A 17804-nucleotide genomic window follows, 5' to 3' on the forward strand; every position below is an offset into this window, starting at 1 on the left:
TGCCATCCTCCACCTAAACCCACAGCAAATCGGAATCACAATTTCCTTCTCCAAATGAATAAGTTATTTACCTTCGGTAACACTTTAATCTGCCAGAGACAGGATCTTCCTCCAGGTGAAAGATTGGATCTAGAATTTCTTTCCACAGTATGCCCACGCACAGAAGACGCTGCGCACCGCCATATCGACGTCATCATGCAATGTGACGTCAACAGAGTCCATATAACCTCCTCGCTGTGGTGAGTTTCTTCCGGCACGATTTTCTGCGCCTAAAACATGGCGCCACATATAGGAAGTCCCCATTGTACAGGCTGCTAAAATAACACGTGTGACAAATAATCACTGAAGTGATTATTTAGTATGATTTCTTTTTTTTTTTAATTAATAAAATCATTGAGACCAAGGAGGGCTCAGTTCACAGAACAGGGAGGAAGAGAGGGGCGTATGGAATCTGCAGCTAGATTCAGTCTTTACCAGATAAAGCGTTACCAAAGGTAACTAACTTGGGACCTGAGCCCAATAAAAGTCTCTAACTTAGAACAAAACTAGTCTAAAACCAGAGAAAAATACCAGACCTTATAATAATGTTGGTGAGCAATAACATGCTTTACAATGTAAAAAACTTGTGGAAGAACCACAGGTAAGTGACAAGATGTTAAAAAGCAATGGAATAAATTATCCATGTTATGACAACTGGCAGAAGCCAAACAACGAGATGAACAGAAGACGATTCGCACCCTTCACTGGAACCGAACCCATGGATGCTCACCGCATAAGCACCGCAGAAGGCACCACAGAAAGTAACTCAAGACATGGGAAGAACATTTCCCATGATAGTACGACAATTTGCCATATTACTCTATATTAAAAACTATTGGTGCGCCTATCCAGACTAACAACGCGTTCTGGATGGGGGACTTTAACATCGTCCTTAATCCCAGGCTGGATAAAATCGATAAAATCTAGAACTTGTAGCTCCGCTAAATCTAGGCAAACCCTCATCACAATTATGACACAACTTGGCTTGGCGGATTTGTGGAGAGAAAGAGTTGGCAACAAGTTAGGGGTGTCTTTCCGGAATAGTCGCTTCAAACACAAATCTAGAATGGACTATGCTCTTTTTAGCTATTGCCTAAAGGACACTCTGACAATGATAGACTATTTACCATCACATTTGTCAGACCACTCTGCACTAACATTCACTTTGAGATCTGAAAACATCATTAAACACTCATCCTGGTCTTTTGACCGGACACTCTTGCTCGAAGATGAAGAGGTTAAATTTCTGGCAGCTGAGTCCTCAGTATTTTTTGATATAAATAGGGACTCTGCAGGCTTGGCTGTTTGGGAGACATTCAAGGCCTTTTTAAGAGGTCAGATTACTAACAGAGCCTCTTATAAGCGAAAAATGTATAGAGAAAGGGTAGCTAGCCTAGAGCAAGACATGAAACTTCTAGAGTTAAAGATCGACCCGTCCTCAGGAACACCAGAGGTACAGGAAAAACTGGCCGCGTTAAAATCACAACTGGAAAATATCCTACAGGAGAGAGTAAATAAAAGGTGGGAAGCGACCAAGATTTCCCAATTTGAATTCGGAGAAGCCGCAGGGAAAGTGTTAGCATGGAAAATAAAATCTGACCAAGCCCTTAAATATATTAAGGAAATCAGGATAGAGGGAGAGGCCACGACAAGATCCACTAACCTAGATATAGGTAGAGCCTTCTTTGAATTTTTTGAGGCGATATATAGGGAAGATCTTCCAAATGACCAGCAGGCAAGGGACAGATGGCTGGAAGCTATTACGCTTCCAACCCTCTCAACAACACAGAGTAAGTCCTTAGAGTCGGAGAAAACAGAGGCTGAGGTGAAAAAAGCTATTCGTCAATCTAAAAAAGGGAAAGCGGCAGGTCCAGATGGTCTGCCGGGGGAGATTTATAGATCATTGGAAAATGTCATCGCCCCCGTGCTGACGGCCCTATTTAATGGTATCCTAATAGAAGGAAATCTAAATCTTGGGGGGAGGCTACAATTGTATTTATCCCGAAACCAGGGAAATCTCCCCTTGAGTGCGGGTCATATAGACCAATATTATTACTAAATAAGGATTATAAAATTTTTACAACAATTATTTCAGTAAGACTGGCTAGTGTTATTGGTACTATAGTTCATTTAGATCAAAAAGGATTCATTAAAGGTCGACAACTATCAGACTAAACACATGAACTGATAGGGGCCATAGACATCGCCACAGCTTTTTCCCTACCTTTAGCTACCCTAACCTTAGACGCAACTAAGGCTTTTGATAGAGTCAATTGGCTCTATCTGAATGACGTACTTAAAAAATTTAATTGTGGGGAGGGTTTTCGCAGAACTATAAACCAGCTTTACGGTGCCCCTTCGGCCAGGTTGTTGGTCAATGGGGTTTTGACGGATGCCTTGGATATAACCAGAGGTACAAGGCAGGGCTGCCCGCTTTCCCCCCTCCTTTTCAACCTATATATAGAACCGTTTGGCCAGTTGTTGCGGGAGGAGGCTAATATTCCATCTTTTAGCTTTGGCGAATGGGAAAGGCGGGTAGCACTCCATGCAGATGATATCCTGGTCTTTACATCTGACCCATTAAAGGCATTTCCAGTCATTATTAAGCGGGCAGAAGAGTTTGGTCATATTTCGGGTTATATTAACTCTAGTAAAAGTGAAATAATGGTATGGAATCTACCAGATATACAGCTTGGGGTAAACATCTCAACCTCCATGCGATATCTTGGGATAAGAGTCACCCAAGAAGTGGGCAGCATTGGACAAACCAACTTGAAAAGAATATACAGTGAGAGCAAAAGACTTTTAAAATCCTGGACCCACTTGCCACTCTCCATAATGGGCAGGGTAAACCTGGTCAAAATGTGTATTCTCCCAAAGTTCACGTTCATTTTTAATGCGATCCCCATGGCATTTGACCTTAAAACAATTGAAAAATGTCAGCGAGAAATTAACTCCTTCATATGGAACTATAAACCCATCAGAATAGCATGGAAAAAGTTGAGGAGAAGAAGAGAGAAGGGTGGGCTTGCTCTGCCGGATCTATTGTACTATGCATGGGCCTTCCAGATGTCACACTCTAGGATGCTTCTAAAAATGCCATCTATTCTTCCTACTGAGTCAATGTACAGTTCTATGCTAACGGGGGCGAATCTAGCAGTAGACGGATTCATGTTCAAATTTGGGAGTCAGAAATTCTTTAAAAAAATTAAACCTAAAACCTTGCAGTCATGGACTAAAGCCTGGCTTATCATTAGAAAAAGATCGGGGTTGTCCTACTATTCTAATTTCTCCCCAATCTGGGACTCGCCTGGTCTACCACCATGTTTGAGAGATAATCTGTCTTCCATAATAGAACATGCTGGGATCACAAGATGGGGTCAGCTATTTAAGGAAGGATCACTAAAAGCCTGGGATGAACTATAAGACTACGTTGGCCCTGGGCTTTCTAGATTTAAGTATATTCAACTGGACAGCTGGGCGAGATCCCAACGCCGTATAGACGCCCACCTTGGGAAGGCTAGCATACTGGAGCAACGGCTAGTGGAACGGCCAATGGGAGGGAAAGAAGTAGCCATATGGTATTGGCAGTTGTTGGAGGAAATTGATGGGGAGTTACTCCTTCCAGATGAGCTATGGGGGGGGAGGTGACTGGCCTTCAATGCGAAGAGATGTGGCTAAACTCCTTCGGTCTTCTTCATAAAATCATGAAACCATCATGGCTAAGAAGAAATCATCTCTTTTCAGTTCATCGCGCATACATAACACCGTTGAAACGGTCTAAATTTCTCCCAGACAAAAAGTGCAACTAATGTAATTTTATTGGAGCATGTGACGTTCACATGTTCTTGGATTGCCCTCGCATTGCAAGATTCTGGGAGGAAGTGAAGAATACCTTAAACTCTATTTTAAATGCATCCTTGTCAATAACTCTACCACTTGTCATCTTTGGGTTGGAAGATAGCATCATTGGCAAAGCAAGGTCCTTCCTCTTCTATGCAATTTTATTGGCCAGAAGGCAAATTTGTATACATTGGGTAGAGAAAACAGCCCCATCCCACTCTGGGTGGCTTTCGTTTCTATATGAAACATCTAAAGCTGACCTCAATAGATCATGCAGCAGAAGTAACTTGGCTTTCTGGGATCTGTTGATCAAATGGAGATAGTATTCCGGGTTTTTTTTTTTTTTTTTTTCCCGGGTCCTATGATTATGCCACGAACACTCCTTGGACCGGGTTTAGCCTAGTTACGATAATGGTCCTGCCGGTTGGAATATACCTAGATGGAGTCAGCGAAAGCCCCTCTGGTTTTGGGACATCTCTGCCACCAATATAACAACTCACGCCCTTGCGTTGTGCAAGGTGGTTGGAATCTCCTATATTGAGGGTAAGGCAAATGATTAAAAAAAAAAAAATGATTCTCAGCCTCAGAAGGATGAAAGTTTGAGCGGACTCACCAAGATATGGAGCTGTGACTAAGGTTAAACACCCTATAGTGGATGCATAACCCACTAAGCGACCAGACCCGCCAATAGCAACTAGTGGTACAGAACCATTCACATCCCAAGGAAATAGGAACAGGGAGAATACAAAACAGCTAGCATCGCTCCAAGAAATACAGACATAGGAGTAAAATAAATAACTTCCTATGTATAGACAAAAGAAAAACAGAACACGCAGAAATAAATTAAACACGAATGACCAGTCTGTCAATTCTGACGTAATAGTATGAAAACCACAGTGACCACTGCACCACGTAGGGAAGCAACAGCCATCTAAAATGTTAGCGTAATGCAAATTGCATGAGAGCGCATTAGCAAGCAATAGAGTATAAAATTGAAGATATAAAGAATGAAAAAGAAGCCTGGAAGCCTAGTGAATCCCAAGGTTAGCACGATCTTACAATATGACTAGAGAATAAAAGCCATCTACAACAAGCATTTACAATGCAATGGTCTCGGCATTGGTAAAGTTAGAGCGATTGGCATTGCTCATGACATTATTTTTGTTTATGTTTTTGTTTTTAAAACATTTAAAGAAACGGCCTTGTTATTTACAATGTCAATAGGTTAAGCACTCTCAAATGCGAGACCTATTGCATTTGCACCCACACACAGAGCCACCTACACACACACTGATTAAGCTATTGACATTGTAAATAACAATGCCGTTTCTTTACATGTTTTAAAAACAAAAACAAACAAAAATAATGTCATGATCAATGCCAATAGCTCTAACTTTAACAATGCTGAGACCGTTGCATTGTAAGTGCTTGTTAATTACTAGCAGGTCTGCGACCTGGACAGACGTGGCCCACTTATAGCCAGAGCCTTAATTTATAGTGGTGGTCGATGTTTTGGATTCGACTATGTGTAGTTAGAATCTTTTGCCCAGAAAAAAAAGAGTAAAATGATTGTTGTGCTACATTGTTGTCGTTGGCAAAATCTTTGTGCAATAAGTAAAACAGGCTAGCACAATCCATTGTATGGACGTCACCATGCAGACAAACTTTTCAACACCGTGTTGTCCCAGGGTAAAATAGCCCAAAAGGATGTAATGATACTTTGTATACGAGCAACAAAATACATGTTTTACTGAGTTTCAGAAATTTTGTAAGCCGTTGAGACCTCGCAGTGCAGAAGTATAAAGTGCGCACGCATCAAAAATGGCGCGGCCAGTGTTTTGGCTGCATTTGTACTTCCGCCTCGGTAATCGCTGTGACGGCGGACCCCTTCCGCCGCCCTCCTGTATGGATGTCTGACATACACAGGGTTTCCACACCTCTGCTGCTGGCGTTTGTAGCCTGGCTGCTCTTCGCCACCCGCCCTCCCTCGATTTAACACACTCGCTAACTCCCCTGCCCATTAACACAGGCAAGAACTGTATAGTGTATGTGAAATAACCGAGTCCCCACTAGGTGTTATATCCTCTGCAGGTCAGAAACAACTGGTGAAGCGATAAGATATGAAGAAAGACTTCAAGTTGCGAAACATACTTTAGTGCAATCCCGGTGTTTATCGCGCTTCTGCACATTTAATAAAACATGTCCAAGATATTCAACATAGTGCTTGTGTATGAGAGATTAAAATGAGAATAGGCGATACTCGATCAATGTTTCTAGGAAAGCATTACATACATGGCTAAGGCACCTACGTTGATTTTGTATAATGATGTCAATGATTTCAAAGTATTTCTATAGATGTGCAGTGTTTTATTAAATAAGCACAAAAAAGAAGCGTTAGAAAAACTATGAAGTATGATGCACCAATATTGACCATCAGGCCTGGAATCCCTGCCTCACTTCGTAAAACACTAAAACTTAAGCACGAAAAGCTTCAAATATGAGTCGGTAACCCAATGTCACACGTCACGATGGCACCCTAACATAACAAAACAATTCAAAACAAAGTCCGAAAACAAAACACTGTACAACTCAAAACAGACACCTGACATTTTTCTAAGCTAGAACAGTGAATACAACTCAGTAAATGTTAGTTAGATGAAACCGGACCCCCTCCCCCCCAGTTTGAGGGTGTAATTTATGTAGAGATGTGTAAAATAAGTTGAAAGAATCTCAAGTCGTAATCAAAAATGAAACTGACGTCTGTGATTAAGGAAGCCTAACGGGTAATTGTGGAAGTGAAGGATCGTATGTTTAAAGGCGCTCAGGGTGTGTGCAATATCGGGATCTGCGCTGGTAGTCCAGACAATGCAGCCAGTGTTCTAGGAGGGAAACCTTCTGAATGCATGCGTGCACACTGGAACGAGAGACAGCCAGTGATTAAAGAAATAAGCGTGCATTTGAACCGGCATTCAACGCCAGCGAATATCAAAAGAAAGCAAAGTAGTTGACTAGCACATGGCAATGAACAAAATAGCTCACTGTAGGCTGGGTTTTCTATATATGCATCTACTTCTCCCAGTAGGTTTCCATGTAACCCTCTATTGGCCCTGCAAAGCCTGGGGTCCAGGGAAGGAGGTCTGGCATAGCTAACAGTGGCAGCACTCACAGTCTCGTGATCCCAGCGAACGTTACAACTCCTCGTCAGGAGCCAGGTTACGGTCCCTGCCCATCAACTCGTTGAGTAGCTGAGCGGCTGACAACATAATTCAGCCCGCGTACTCCAGCTCAAGCTGTTCGTGTACCTGATGCCTCTGACTGAAACACAAGAAAATGGTGGCACGAGTGGCGTCGACGCCGACAGAGGACTAATAAAATGTGCAAATAAAGGGGCCATTTTGAAGTTGCAAATACACTAATTATTTGACGGAGATTCAGTTAATAGGGGCGAGCGCTTAGTACGATTTCCGTTCGGAGGTGGCTCATTTCTTCTCCCAGAATACAACTGTATTTTGAAGTCCGTTGCTAGTAAACACAAGTTTTTACTGAATCAGGGGGCGTTACCGAGTTTGACGTGACTAAGGATTAACACCATTTTAGTCACAGCAGGAATTGAAGCATGTGCAGCAGGAGCTGCGAGTCCGTGTACAAACAGAACCAGAACTCGATCATGGCAACAGCAAAGGTGGTTAAAAGGAGAGAGGCAGCTAGCAAGCTGTTTGCGAAATCAACAACATTATAGAAAACGAATTTAGTGACACAGTCCAATCAGAATGAAGAGTTGGAAAAAAGAAAAGGATACTCTGTGGAAGACTTTAAAACACGACGAGGGCACCGGAAGACACCACCGCCTTTCTCCGAGGCACAGCAAAAATGCCTCGGAGAAAGGGAGCCTCGTTTTCGGATTTGGGGGCGTGTTTTGCTGTTGTCTCCTCCCTGAGACTTCTCGCAAAAAACACGCCCCCCGATCCGAAAAGGACGGGGCTTCAACGGAGTGACTGGACCTCTTCTCCAGTGGCTGGCCAGCATTTAAGAGGCCAGCCAATGGAGAACAGGAGAGAAGAGGGGCGGGTGCAAGCCCCTCTTCTCAAAGTCACTCCAACTCATTAAATCTCGGAGCGAGACTGCGCAAGCGCAGCCTTTCGCAGCCGAGACCTAAAAAGTAGAAGCTATGAGGCAAACACCTAGTCACCTCATGGTCACGTTTAGAAATACTTAGAGAGAAGAAAAGTTACATCAGGAGAGGGTAATTAGCTTAAGAAAGAATAAATCTTTAGCAATAACGCAAAGTGCTATAACAACCTCAAAAGAGTCAAGAATATAAAGTACCCTTCATAACAGAAGGAAGAAAATGGACGGAGAGACTACATCTCCCTAGAGATCATTATGAATACAGGAAGGGGTGGAAGAGACAGTTAAACAATGGCATTAAGACAGAACCTAAAGAGTAAAACAGTGTTTGTAAGGCTTGCAGGATGATAATCCTGTGGCCAACAAAGATCATATAAACTGAGAGCAAAAGTAGAGAACTTTTCCAATCAAACAGAAGTAACATGTATCCACTAAACGAAAGGCAAATACCAGGGGAAAAGCTGAAGCCACTCAAACAAATATAGGATACCAGCTACGGTCTATGAAAATACCCGAAGGAATCTTGGGATAGATACCCTCTGTGCCGCTCTATCCCATCAGGGCAGTCTATTGGCGTACGCCCTTAAATTAAGTAGAAGGTCACATAAATACCATATAAAAGTATGAGACACTTCATCATATTAACAAAACTAATAAGAGGGTCATAGTAGGTAAACCTCCTCAAAAGGCAGATCATATACCCCAAGGAAGTACAAATTTACAAGTACCCAACAAGGGGTACCAAACTTCACAAATGTATGATATCGTACATCAGAGAAATCACGCGCGACAGAGGGTGGAACTCTGCACTCCCAAATGAGGGTCTAATAGTGCACAAGATGAGAATAGTACAGAAACGATACTCCACATTCAGTATGGAACGTACCAAGGTGGTATCAACTCTTGAGCGCCTCTGCAGAGTAAAGCAAACTGCAAGACATGTATGTTTGGCACCAGTCTAAAAAACGAACACAAACAAACCGCTGAAAACTGCCAGACCGCTGAAGGGGAAGGCACGGCTTCTGCGCCTGGTAGGAAATAGTGAGTTCACTGAAAAGAATTCTGCAGAATAATGCACACTATAGTCGTACCTGACCGGAGTAAAGGTCAGGTAAAAACGTGTAAAGAACCACAAGTTTAGCTGAACAGCTGTAAAGTCCAGCAGAAAGCAACAACACCACACTTGATGTAGTCTTTGCATGGAGCGCTTTTTTTCCTCTTAACACAGGCCACGCCTAACTTGCCACGAACTTTAGCTTTTAGAAATATTTGTCCATTAAGCAGACCACGCATTTTATAGCAATTGCCAAGTACGAATTTTAATCCTGCTCTGGTTCTCTGGATTACATTCTTTAAGGTGAAGGGAGCACCGATAGAACGTTTGGGCTAGCTTTCAGGTTAATTTTATGTTCATAAACCACCAACCACATTTTAATAGTTCCTATTCCGTACTTTTAATAATGTTTTTTTTAATTGAAGAACTGCCACAACAGTAATGTTATTGCTATGTTTTCTTTTTACCGTGAAACTATGTAAATTGACGATTGCTTGCAATGGTTTTAATTAACTGTACAATAAATGTACTTACTTAGCACACTGGTTGCTACTAGATGAACTCACTGCAGCCAAGTCCTTTATAAACACTTCAGTCCACACAAGTCCGAAAGAAAGATTCAACCAGATCCTGCAAAGACATGTCTACGTGTCTTTCACACCGTGCAGCTCTAAAACGCCTCGAAGCAGAATCGGCATGTACACCAAATAAATGTACACCACCAAACGGCATACCTGTCAGGGTATTCTGTACGGCTCTGACACCCCCGACTGACAGCCATGCATGTCTGCACAGCGGACTGATCCATAGCTCTACCCAAGGAATCAGTGGGGTCCATACCTCATTCGATGGTGAATGTTGCCGTCCCGTAACCATCCTGCGTCAACTGTAGCCGTTCACGTTTGGCTTCCTCTGGAAGAGAAGGCGACAAACTCTCCACGGAGTCCCATAAAGCACGGGCAAACCTGCCGAGAACACACCCAGTGTTCAAAGACCGCAATGCTGCACTAAAGGAAGAGAAAATATTCCGCCCATTACTTTCCAGCCACCAGGACTCGGTGGAACCAGAGGGAGGACATTTGTGTCCACAGAGGGGTAGCTACTTGCAGACCTTTTGTGGAGGGATGTTTGAAGAGACAATTAGGGACCCGAGGGGCAGACCGAAGCCTATGGGATACAGCTGGGTCTACAGGCATTCCAGTTACCGGCCTTGCTCAAGTCTCTAATAAGTCATGTAGAGACTCATAAGGAACTAAGAGCTCCACTCCTGTCCAACCCTGGTGAAGAAAACCCACCAAAGGGTCTGTGGACAATTCCACTGAGGGGAGCCGACAGCCTCGGACTACCACTGCCCTCAATACCTCAGCAGAAGAGGAACGCGCCTCTGCTGCCATACCAGGTGGAGAAAGCAAATCAAACTGGGAGGACTGAAGACCACTAGCCTCACCCAAGTCAGTCAGCCAGCCAGCTTCCCTCCAAGGCAGGATGGACCGTACTGTCCAAACGGTATGGACACCCTAAATTCTCCCCTTCTCCTGCAAAACTGTGCATTCCCGGAGGAAGAGCAGAAACCAGCTGCATAAGGGAAGATGGAGAGTTGCCTAAAGCGGATAGCTCCATCAGCATCGCATCAAACAGCTTGCGGCACGGCGATGGGTCAACGTCGGGAAGATCGCTTGGGCGGCATCAATTGGCACTGCTAACGTCATGGGCTGACCCGACTCCGAAGGTGAAGACCCCGAATGGCTGAGCAGCAGCGGCATCTGGAATCCGATAATTGATTCAGAGGGCCTAACTGGCACGGAGGGTGCACAGTAGGGGCACCTCCCACCTCCTTGGGGCTAGAAAGCACACCAGAGGGGCACTGAGGCCCAAAGACTTTATGCAGGCTAAGGAAAATACTACTTACCAGTATGCATCTGTTCTTGGCATGTAGAGCTGCAAAATCACATACCTGTGCATAGATCGTCATCTGTTGTTGGGCTCGGATGTTTGCAATATGTTGTCTTGGAAGAAGTCTTTGTAGTCACAAGATGGGTGACTCCTCCCTTGGACAATAGTGCGCATGGGCATCGACTCCACCCTTACATTGTTTTTCGCCAAGAAGGGAAATGATGGAGTTTGTAAGAAACCGAAAAGATGTCCATGTGTAAAGTATCTAGGTAAGATAACGCTGGAACAGATAGAGGCACCAGGGAGGCGGGTGGACGTATGAGATTCTGCAGCTCTACATGCCAAGAACAGATGCATACTGGTAAGTAGCATTTTCTGTTCGAGGCATATGAGCTGCAGAATGTACACTGGGCATAGACTGTACAGCAGTGCTCTCCCCTAGCGGTGGTCATCTGTATATGTTGCAGTGGTCTGAGAAAGTGTTTTAAGAACAGCCTGGCCTACTGAGGGCTGTTGTTTTGCCTGCACATCTACACAATAGTGTTTGGTGAAGGTGTGTCGCGTAGACCATGTTGCTGCCTTACAAATGTCATCTAAGGGGAATATTCCCTAAGAATGCCATGGAGGCCCCTAGTTTGCATGTCGAGTGCGCTCTAGGGGGAATTGTTATTGTGCGTTTTGCCTGCTGGTAGCATATTTGAATACATTTGCCTATCCACCTGGCAATTCCAGCTTTGGAAATGAGGTTTCCTTTATGAGGTGGAGAGAAAGCTACAAACAGTTGGTTTGACTTCTAAAAGGTTTAGTTCCTTCAATGTAATAAAGTATAGCTCTTTTGACATCAAGTGTGTGAAGAGGTCTTTCTGCTACGGAATCTGGTTTTGGGAAAAAAATGGCTAATTCTACAGATTGATTAAGATGGAAAGCAGAGATTACTTCAGGAAGGAATTTCAGATTTGTTCTAAGAACCACTTTGTTATGATGTATTTGTAAGAATGGTTCTTGTATAGTTAAAGTCTGGATCTCACTTACTCTTCTGCGAGAGGTGATTACGACAAGGAAAGCTACCTTCCATGAAAGGAACCGCAGTTCGCATTTGTGTAGAGGTTCAAACGGAGGACCCATGAGCCTAGTAAGGACAATATTTAAATTCCACACTGGAGAGGGTGGGATTGTGGGAGGAAGTTTCCTTTTAAGGCCTTCCATAAATGCTTTGATGGCAGGTACCCTAAACAATGACAAATATCTGTTTTGTAGGTAAGCGGCAAGGGCAGCAAGATGTAGTCTTATGGATGCGTAAGCCAGATTGCATCTTTGTAGATGCAGTAAATAGCAAATAATGTTTTGAATTGAAGCATCTAGTGGGTCAATTTTGTTATTGCAGTAAATGACATATTTTCCATTTGGCTGCATAGCAAGCTCTAGTAGTAGGGCGTCTGGCTTCTTTAATAATGTTCATACAGTCAGGTGGGAGGTTGAGGTAACCGAACTCTAGGACTTCATGAGCCAGATTGCCAGGTTTAGTTGAGCTGGATCTGGATGTCTTATCTCTCCATGGTTAAGTAAGAAGTTATGGGGAGAGTTGTAGTTTTTAGTGTGGAACTGAGAGTACCAGGAGTGTTGTGAACCATGGTTGCCGGGCCCATGTTGGAGCAACCTGGATCATCGAGAGACCGTTTGAGCTTGCGCACTACTAATTGAATGAGCGGGAGTGGCGGAAAAGCGTACGCAAATCTGCCTGACCGGTTCATCCATATCACATTGCCCTTGGACAATGGGTGTGGACACCTGGCGGCGAAGGTTGGGCATTTTGCATGTGTGGCGAACAGATCTAGGTCTGGGTGGCCCCACATCTGAAAAAAATGGAAGAACTTGTGGATGACGTTCCCATTCGTGGATGAGCTGTGTCTGACGACTGAGCAGATCCGCAATCTGATTGTGTACCACTAGAAGATGTTCTGCTAGAAGGTATATCTTTTGCGGAATGGCCCAGCTCCATATGCTTTGCGCTAGTTGAGAAAGCTGCAAAGAATGTGTTCCTCCTTGTTTTTGTATGCAATACATTGCTCTCATATGGTCTGTTCAGACAAGGACAGTTTTGTTGATCAGATGTGTTTGGAATGATTTTAATGCCAGAAAGATTGCCAGCAACTCCAGGTGATTGATGTGGCGCATTTTTTGTTGAGGAGTACCCTGCCCTGAATTGTATGGTTTAGGAGACAGGCTCCCCAGCCTGTGAGCGATGCGTCTGCTGTTAGCACGATCTAGACGAACTGGGTCTAGGAACGGCCGCCCTTTGGAAAGGTTTTGTGTGTTCCATCACTGCAGAGAGCGATGAGTGCGGCTGTCCACCAACACCAGATCTGAAAGTTGACCTTGAGCCTGGTTCCACTGACATGCTAAACATTCCTGTAAAGGGCGCATCTGAAGTCTTGCATTAGGTACTATGGAAATGCAAAAGGCCATCATTCCTATGAGCTGCATAAACACTTGAGGTGGTAGTGAGTGTTGGGGCTGAAGTTTTGTTATGAGGGTTTGCATACAGGCTATTCGGACTGGATTGGGGCATGCAAGGGCTTTGGAAGGGTCTATTGTGGCCCCTAGATACTGATGTATGTGGGAGGGCTGAAGATGTGATTTGGTGAGGTTTATTGTGAACCTCAAGTTGTGGAGCAGGTGAATTGTTTGGGGAGTGTGGTGAACACACTGGCTGCATGACTTTGCTTTTATCAGCCAGTCGTCCAGGTAAGGAAATACATGAATTTGTAGTCTTCGCAAGTGGGCGGCTACTACTGCCAGACACTTTGTGAAGACTCTGGGTACTGTGGTCACTCCGAATGGGAGGACCTGGAATTGATCGTGCTTATCGTCCACTACAAACCTTTGATATTTCCTGTGAGCAGGGTGTATAGGAATATGGAAGTAGGCGTCCTTGAGATCTAGAGTGGCAAGGAAATCGCCTTGTGGAGCAGTGAGAGGACCTGTTGAAGGGCGACCATGTGAAAGTGGTCTGATTGTATGTAGATATTCAGAGATCTGAGGTCCAGTATTGGTCTGAGCGTACCGTCTTTTTTGGGGATGAGAAAGTAAAGGGAGTAAACCCCTGTGCCTTGATGCTGGAGGGAACTGGTTCTATAGCGTGCTTTTGCAGAAGTGAGAGGACTTCCTGTTTGAGGAGTCAGATGTTCCATGGACATTGGAAATTGTTTGGGCGGTATGGTTGGGTGGAGTTGCTGCAAGTTCCAGGCAGTAACCATAATGGATAATTTGTCTTACCCACCTGTCTGTAGTGATGGAGTTCCAGACAGGTAGGAACTGTGAGAGTCTCCCTCCGACCGGAGTGGAATGTTCTGGAGGGAGTGTAGGGAAGTCATTGTTTGGTAGTAGGGGAGGTTTGGTTGTTGTAATCTTGGCCTCTACCCTTGTTATTATTTCCTCTGTACCCACCTCTAAAATGTGCCTTGTTGGGGGATGTTTGTGTGGGACTCTTGTAGGAGGAGGAAGTAGTGTGTGCGAATGTTTTTGGATGCGTCCCTATAAAAGGAGCGACAAAAGGAACCTCGTGGTGTTAGAGATTGTAATGCTCCCATAGATTTTGCAATGTCTTTTTTCGTTTTCTCCAAAGCTGTATCCACAGCTGGGCCAAAGAGGTGTTCTTGATCGAACGGCTGATGCAAGATAGTTGTTTGCACTTCTTGTTTAAAAACAGAAATGGGCAACCATGCATGTCTGCGAAGTAAGACACGGGTGTTGAGAGATCTAGATGCGGTATCTGCTGCATCGAGGGCACATGTGATGGTTGCATTTGTAATTAACTTGCCCTCTTGGACCAGATTGTTGGCCTTGGCTTTGTATTGGTCAGGCAAGTGTTGAATAAGATCTTCAAGCTCATCGTAGAGAACACTGTCAGATCTATTCTCCAGTGATTGGCTGCTTGGGAGGCACCTCGTTTGCCTAATGCCTCTAGCAGTTTAGACTCTGTCTGGAGGTGGAGCATCACCAGAGGTTTGGGAATTAGCACGTTTTCTTGCATTGAACACTACCAAAGAATCTAAAGGGAGCTGTCCTTTAATGTAAATTGGATCGTTAGGAGCAGGCTTATACTTTTTATCAATCCGAGGATTGATAATCCTGGTCCTGACAGGGTCTTTAAATATGTCTGGAGCATGTTTAGTGACACCTTTAAGCAATGTATGTATTGTTTTTTGTGACTGAGCAAATGTATCTAGTAGGAAGTCTTCGTCCATGGGGTCTGAATGTAGTTCAACGCCATAATATTGCGCAGCCCTATTAATGACTTGACTAAACCCTATATTGTCATTTGGGGGAGATGGTCTAAATGGGTATGCATCTGGATCAGGAAGGTCTGGAGGATTTGTGGGATTGTTGTAATCTTCCCATGTATTCTGTGGTGTAGTAGTGTCATCATCAGGGTCATCTAAGGGATCCTCATCGTGTTCACCCCCATCCCCATGATCATCCTCATCCTGTGGTGATAAAGGTGAGTATGGAAGTATTAGAGCGAGTCTAGGAGAGTGTATAGGCGAGTTTGTAGGAGACAAAGGTTTGGTAGGAAGAATAGGAGAAGAGGGTCTTGGGGGTGAAGTTGCAAAGTCTCTTTTCTTCACAGGTACCTCAGGAGTGTGTGAGGTATCTGATTTCCTCTTTTTTGTTGGGAGACTGACACTATAGCCTGTTTTAGGGTCCACACGTAATGTCTTTTGTTTCAGATCGATAGGATCTGGCCGAAACAGTTCTTCCTGCTAGCGGTCTCCTTTCGGTGCCGATTTTTTCGGTTCCGAGCGTGGTTTTGATTTGGGCTCTGGAGCCGTAGGATAGGTCTTGAGTCGGAAATCTTCTTCAGAGCCGAAGGTTTTCGGTGTTTGTTCGGTTCCGAGGCCTTATGGTCTTTCGGTGTCGAAGGGTTAAATACCAAGGCCTTTTTGGGCGTAACGGAATAGGGTGTATCCCTGATTTCGGCACAGAAGGTGTTTTATGGATACCAATATGCGGCTTGCTCGGTCCAGAGCTGCTGGAAGGCTTTTCCTTTGTATTTGGAGCCGGGCCCAGAGGCGGGGCTTCTGAAGTTTTTCCTCTGTCTCGACTAAACCTTGAGGCGAAGTTTGACCTGAGCCTTCTGTTTATCTGATGGGGCAGGGGCATGAACGTTTGTCCTCACTCGTTGACCTGGAGTGATGTGGTCATCGGAGTCATCAGCTTCGAAGACGATGTCGAGTTCCTCCGAATCCTCTGCCTCTGGAACATCAGGGACTTCGAAGATGTCGTGTGGCACCGGTGTACTCGGTTGAGCCATAACTTGTCGTCGAGCACGGCGATCACTGATAGTCTTTTTTAGAGCAAAAAGAGGTGCAGGCCTGGCAATCCTTTTCCTCGTGTTCTGGTGAGAGGCAAAGTGGTGGTGGTCACTGTGTGGAAATTTAACTCCACACTGGGGGCATTTTTTAAATGGAGTTCTCTCTATTAGCCGTAGGCGCAGATAGGCGCAGATAGGCCCAGCGGCCCGCGTCGATGACCGGAATCTAGGATTTTGAGGTTAGCACGTAGAATGGCACGCGAGCGAAACAATACTGTTGAGTGGTGATGGGTTGCGCGTTGAAAGGGTTGGAAACACGGTACCGAACCGGAGCGCAGCAAGTCACATCCGAACCAGATGCCGGAAAAAAACAAATCTAAGGGTGGAGTCAATGCCCATGCGCACTATCGCCCAAGGGAGGAGTCACCTATCTTGTGACTAAAAGACTTCTTCCAAGACAAAAGACTGCAAACATCAGAGCCCAACACCAGATGGCGATCTATGCACAAGTATGTATTCTGCAGCTTTTATGCCTCGAACCTCAATATTCCAGATTTGGGCTAGAGTCGCTCCGGCTACAGGACATTTAGCGAGGTGCAGGGTGGACTCTGACTATACAACCGTAAGTTGGGAGACCGCATCAGAAGTGAACTTATGTTTTGACCATTCGTGCATCAAAGCCTCCGTTGACGACTGATCACCAGAACGGGTCCTCGACCAGTCTCTGGATTTAAAGGATGGACGACGCAGCTACTCAGATAGTCGCGCCGCAAGAAGTATCATTCAACGGTCCGAAGACAGGAACACTCGAGTCATGGTGGTCTCCCAGGCACCACAAACAGATGGTATTGGGATATGTGACTGACATCTATCAATCACAGGATCCACAGGGTTTAAACCCTGACAGCATCGTTAAATGCACAAGTTTCTCACATAAAAGGTGGTGATGGGCAAAAAACCCCCCAAAAAAACAGCCCCCTAACTGCTCCGGATCCAAGTTGCAAGCACAGAAAAGGAAGAACTGATGTCAGCCTATCGGTGCAGGGTTATATGGACATCGCGTGATGACGTCGATATGGAGTTGCGCAATGCCATTTGGTGACGCGTGAACGTACTGTGGAAAAAAAATCCGGATTCAGTCTCGAGCCTGGGGGAGGATTCTAAACTAAGCAATCTGCGGCTAGAATCGATCACATAATGGGTTATTCTCTATCCCAGGTAATGCTTTTGAGCACCGTTCTAGGTTTACGCATACGCCAGCCATACAAACATGTGTCAATGCTGGATTCTCAACACATCCCTCTGTCTCTCACACATGGCTCTTTAGACCCAATAATACACTGCACAAAGGAACAGCCAGAAGCAGTGTAGGAGACTTCATTTCATGTGAAGGGAATAACGTAAGAGCTACTACAAAAGGAACAAGAGCAAAGATTTTTGGCACCATCAAATCACTAGTTTACAAAGAATCTATGTTGTTCAATAGAAACTGGCCTGCACATCCAAGTCCTTCCACTTGGGTCAAGCGTCCTC

The 17804-nt window shown here is 44.7% G+C and overlaps 1 protein-coding gene across 14 annotated transcripts in view; it reads right to left on the minus strand.

Annotated features, from left to right (window-relative positions):
* CTNND1 (catenin delta 1) overlaps positions 1-17804 on the minus strand; it is a 291114-nt gene that overhangs the window by 81184 nt on the left and 192126 nt on the right. The window lies entirely within an intron of this gene.

Source organism: Triturus cristatus, chromosome 4_1 (genome assembly GCF_964204655.1).
Source record: "Triturus cristatus chromosome 4_1, aTriCri1.1, whole genome shotgun sequence".
Classification (NCBI taxonomy): Eukaryota; Metazoa; Chordata; class Amphibia; order Caudata; family Salamandridae; genus Triturus; species Triturus cristatus.